Here is a 6,128-nt window from a genome sequence, read left to right as displayed (position 1 = left end):
GTACTAGACAAGTATGTGGCTCAGTTGATTTGTTCTTGGACAGATGAAAGATGAGGAAGGAATAATGTCTGAAGTGTCATTATGTCCATCCGGATCTTGTGCTCTTCATTTCTTAGGTCCAATTGTTGAGCCATGAGCTGTTGTAACTTTGTATTGAAATTCTGAACAGAATTGGGCTCTGTGGTCAACTTATTTGAGAGATCGATGATCTCTTTCTCAATTGCTTCTATTTTATTTTTTATGTCTTTAATGAATAAAGAAAATGTACAGAGTTTCTGAAATAAATAATGAATGTGCTTGAGTTGAGGAGTCAACTCAGCAATAAATTTGACAAGTTTAATTTTTCCAATAGCTATAGCTTTCTGTACCTCTTCTATCATTTTTGCAGTGAGCTCCTTGTCTTTTAGCTTGCTCAAATATTCTGATGCATCTACTCCAAATGTCTCTATCTTTGTTAGGATTTCATCTAGTTGAATGTGGATGGCTGCATCTGTTGACACTGTAGCTTCAGGTAGCATATCTATTAAGAGTTCTTTCACCTTTTGAAGTACTTTATTTTTCTTTTGAATCGCCATTTGCTTCTCTTGTTCGGCCTTTGCTTTGCATAGTTCACTGAAATCAATGAGTGCTTGCCCCTTTAATTTTGATATGTCTGCATTGGGCAACACTATTGGTTTTGACAAATCAACTTTAAAACTATGCTTTTTCATCTTCTTTTCTTTACCTTTCACCGATTGAACTAAGACAATGGCTTGTGAGGCTTGATAACCCTCGGTAGGTTGCTCGATAGAGACAATACTTTGGCCAGTTTCTTTAGCCTCTGTAGAGTCCTTTGGTGTCTCGGTACTCAGTGTCTTAGTTACAACATTTTTAGTGCTAGAAGGTGCTTGAGACGTCTGTTCTTGAGTAGTACCTTCTCCTGTTGTAGATTTGTGACCTTCGGTGCCTTGATCCATATCTTGAGGGGTTTCGATTGAGACAGGTTGATTGATCGGTGGATAAGGCTGAACTTGTTCCAAGACAGATTCACTGGATACAAGTTTTGCATATGCATTTCCTTCTATCATTTCCTATTCTGGTGCCTCTGTATCCATGATATCTTCATCTATTTGAATGGTGTCAACAGGATCTTGCTTGGTAACATCAGGATCTTGCTCGGTGACATCAACTATTTCCACTTCAGCTTGCTCACCGACATCCTTGTTTCTAAAGATTTCCTGCCATTTTTCTTTTGTCTCATTTTCTACTTCAATATACAGCCCATTCATCAGTTTTAAGGCTCTTTGTTTTACGAGGAACTTTGTGTTGTAGGTTGTCAGATGTTCTTTTATTTCAGCTACCGACATGTCTGGAAAGAGATGTACTAGACTTCAATCTCTGATTTGTTTCTCCGAGTCCAAGGCATACTTCCACCTATTGTCAATATGTGCATATAATTCTTTTGGGAGAGAATTAGAGACTTCTAATGGGACCAATCAAAATTTTAGAAGTGTGCAGATGACAGCTTCTTCAATTTGTCTCTTTTCATCTTCATTTCTGGTCTCATATTTAACATATTTGAATCCTCCAAATCCACCATATTCTTTCAAATTAGCACATAAATTTTCAACACTATGTACATTTACCTTCTTGCTCTTGACAATCTGAAATTTGCTAGCATCTTCTGATTCGGTGTCACTGGACTCTTTTGCCAAAATGAGTCTCTGAGTAGATTTCTTGTAGGTCTTTGTTACCTTGGGAACAGTAACACTCTTTGTTTTCTTACTCGGTGAAGCTGCAGATGCTCTAGTGTTAGGTCACTTTGTTGGAGGAGTCAGTGAGGCCTTTGATGTGTCCTATTTCTTTCTTTTCAACACTTTTCCCTTAGGCAATTCGGTGCTCAGTGTTATAGCTGCCTCTTGGGCTTCAGATTCCTCTTTGGTAATGGCTAAACTGCCTTTAATAGGTGTGGAGGAAGTCTTCTCCGAATTTCTCCGATAATGCCTTTATCATCTTTGTTGCCTTTCTTGAAGCTTTGGGTACTACAATGCTCATTTTTACTTTTTCCTTCACTTCTTCATAGGTTCCATACCTCAGCTCAGTAGCATGCCTTGGCAATGTGAGAAATGCATCAATTTGTTGTTGTGTGATGTCAAAATCAATCTCATAACCCATAGGTGACAAAGATTGAGTTCTTGGTTCCACAACATTCACATAATAGTAATCAGTGTCTACTTCAAAACATATGTCATCTTTGTATTTTTCCACTAGCTTGGGTGGAATCTGGTATCTGTTAGGCATTTTCTCTTGAAATTTACTGAAGTAATCATCCATAATATCATTAAAATTATCACCTAGCTTCTTAATGAAGTCATTGATCTGATGGGTGATTGGTCAGTGTACTTCCCAAACAACTTTACCAACTGATGGAAAGAATTTTTCAAAATAGAAAAACATGCATACAAGTAGTGATCCAAACTTTAGTGTATTAGCCGAGTTGTTCTTCTTCAACTTCCTGATGGTGTTCAGATTCTCAAACAGGTTTTTCAGCAACACCTCACATAGATCAATTTTCATTCCCTTTTTCATAATTTTGTATGCTAGGTCTACTGCTGCACATGGTACACTGTTTTCCCTTGCCGATTGGAAGAAACAGTAGCCTATTACTCTAATGGAAAATTTTAGTTCTTCATCAGTGACATTATTCAATTTCAATCCTCTGCAATCTGATTCCACTCTAGTTAAACTGATCAATTCCTTCTGTGATATCATTTTTTGAGCTCGGGCATGATCATAAATAGGGTAACCGGTAATCAGATGAATGATTTCCTTGGTAATCTTGAACGGTTGCTCTTCTAGCCACATGAATCATCGTGAACTCTGCTCAGAACAAACTTGACCCACTAGGGTTTCAACACACGGGGATAGGTTAGGGATTCAATTAATCCCTTGATCTTAATGTGCTCATATTTGCTATTCAATTTACCATCGGTGCACAATTCATCATATGTTTCTTTGATTTCTACGTGACTGAGTTCTTCAACATGACATTTGGTGAAGAATCTCACATCCTCGACTAATAACACTCTATCTGGGATGAGTGAAAATGCGGTTTTGTCATCCGGTTCAGATGCAACTTTGGGAGTTAAAGAGTATTTTAGTGAGTGCTTTTCAACATTCTTGACAATGATGGGATCTTGGATCTTAGGTGTCATTTGTAGATTTCAGATAAAAACTAACAAACTATCCTTAGGGTTTGAGGATTTTCAAACGACAGACGCTTCACACCTAGTAGATAATAATAACTTGATAAGATTGGTAAACCAGCTTAACAATGCGTTGAGATTGATGTAAATACCTTGAATTTTTCTTTGTAGGAGGTTTGATCGCCTTAGATTCTCTTTGCTCTGCTCTCTTGAAAACTTGGTAAGTGAAAATGACCGAGTAAATGCTTTAAGTACACAATATACCTTATCGGGCTCCGTGTGGGTTAGGTCAAAAACATTAAATGCACTTGGTTCCACTAAACTTTCTTTCTCTTTTTTTTTCTCTTTAACCGAGTAACCAAACTTCCTTCATTTACCAACTTGACAAGTTTCCTGTATTCACCGACTTGATAGGTTTCCTGTAAAGTGCTCCGAAAGACTTGATAGAATTTCAAACTTACTACTACATCTTAACTATGCAGATTTTGAATTAAGTACATAATAAATTAGGAACTGTTAAGATTTAATCTTAAGAGAATGCAGTCCCTTCATACCTTTACCGATTAATTTGGAATAGGTGCACCTAAGTCGGTACGTAAGGTGCTTTCTTCATTTGACACAATTTCCTTCTTTTTCCAAATCATCTGTAATTTGTCTTTTATTTCCTCAGTGTCTTTTCTAGGTTGATCTCTGCAATCTCCAGCCAAGTGTCCAACTTTGTGACAATGAAAACATGCCATACCAGGATTTCTCCATGATCTTCGGTTGTTCATCTTAAACCTTATAAAGCAGTTGGCACTTATATGTCCATATCTTCCACAACATTCACACCATATCCTTGTATTGTAATCCCATGGTACTGGAGAATACTGTCGATAAGGATTTGTGTGAGCTCGGTAACCTCTAGCATTTTCTCGGTGTGCAGACCACATATAGTTCTTTTGCTTAAGCCAACACTTCTCGGTACTATGTCAATATCTATTGCAGTTTTTACAAAACCCTTTGAATTTTGCCTTCTGATAATTGTTAACAGACTTTGTCCTACATTGATTAGATGTGTGACCATATTTATTACAATTGTAACAATAACCATTGGACTTAGTGACATTCGGTTGCTTAACTTTTCTGATTTGGCACATGTTGGCAGTGTGACCTTGATTTCCATAGTAGTTGCAAATAGGCTTCTTTCTTTTGATGTTCTTCTTGTTTCCAGCTTGCTTTGATGATTCTCCTCTCTCGTTAGTATGAATTCCCTTCTCGGTAGAGTCTTTTCCTTTGTAACCGAGTCCTGCATCTTTGTTGGGTCGTCTTGTATTCAGTTGCTCATCCAACATCTTTGATGCTTCATAACTCTTCTTCAGTGTTTCTTTGGATTTCTTCTCTGTTTCAAGTTCATCGATCAACCTTGATACTTCAAGTTTCAATGCTTGATTCTCATCATTTTTCAGATTTGCTTCATGATGTGCATAACCTAGTTGATCTAACAGGTTTTGTTGAATTCCAGTCATCCTTGTGATTTCATCATTCTTATCAGATACTAAGGCTTCGAGTTGTTGTTTCTCTCTTTCTAGATCTCTTACTTTATCCTCGGTTGTCCTCAATGCATCAAGATTTTTAGTCATCTGTGTGCTGAAATGTTCATGTTCTCTTTTCATTGCTTTTAGTTGATCAGCCAGTGCTCTGTTCTTTTCTTTCAATACTCCAATCATTTCTTCAGTCTCTTCAGATATACTGTTCTCAGATGATGTCTCAATTTGTTCCACTAACTCTTGAGAGTCCTGCAAATCATCAGATAATCTTCTTCTCACTTTCAAAGATTTTTGCATTTGCCTTTGCATGTCTGCAATCACTTGATTAGCATGGTCCAGCTCTTCTTGCAGATACACGATCCTCTGAGATTGTTTATATCCTTCCATTGATAAGATCTTTCTCTTTAGGCAGTTAAACCCTTTTCCAAGATTGAAGCTCTGATACCAATTGTTAGGCCCAAAATGGAAAGCTAATGTACTGAGAGGGGAGGGGTGAATCAGTACTTCAAAACTTTTCTCCAACACTAACTTTAGTGTTATGCATAAACCGAATAGTGTAGTAACATAATATAAAGCTAAAACAAATAGATAACAATCATACATGATTCACTCCATAACACATATATTTTGGTTACGCAGAAACTCTTGGTTAGAGAGAAAAACTGTGGTGGGGATGGCACCCACAACTTCACTACTGCAATAATAAAGGTTGCTCGGTTAGAGCTACATGTTTAGCTATTTCTGATAGCTTACCCTGTTAGGAGTATCAAGATCTGTTAGATCTACCTTGCTAAAGGATTTTACAACACTTAATCTAAATGTTGCACCTGGTTAGAGGCTTTACAATTTATAGACTTGATTTGAATCTTTTACCCTATTAAAGGTTTCTCTTACAACTTCAAAATATTACAATAAAATCTTTACAAATATCTGCAACTTTACATCTGAAATGTTATAGCAGATTCTATGTGCTCAGTATAAGATTACCTTGCTTATAGCATACCTCGGTAACCCATATAGTAACTCGGTAAACCCTTCGGTTTACTCTGTTCTTTGACTGTTCTCTGGAATCCTTCTCGGTGACCTCTGTGTCTCTGTAATAGTCATAACACTTAGTGCTTTCACATGTCTTGCTTCATATATTTCTATATCTTCCTTTCTGTCATGCTACATGTATATATCTGATCTTAATCCATGTTGTATAAATAGATCTCTTATGTCGGTGACCCATTCATTACTTCGATCTTACAAACATGTTTGATCGAATGAATAACCATGCAAAATATTTCATTGGTTAGATGACCTCAAAATCATACACAATCTTTATGTACAATTTCCAATGTGATAACGGTTCTATGTGCCTCGATCTTGTAACACGTTTTCATATGTATGTCCAGGTTCAATGAATCTGGTA

This window comes from Cryptomeria japonica, chromosome 1 (genome assembly GCF_030272615.1).
Source record: "Cryptomeria japonica chromosome 1, Sugi_1.0, whole genome shotgun sequence".
NCBI classification, from domain to species: domain Eukaryota; kingdom Viridiplantae; phylum Streptophyta; class Pinopsida; order Cupressales; family Cupressaceae; genus Cryptomeria; species Cryptomeria japonica.
The sequence above is the reverse complement of the archived record's forward strand: the minus strand, read 5'-3'. Positions refer to the sequence as shown.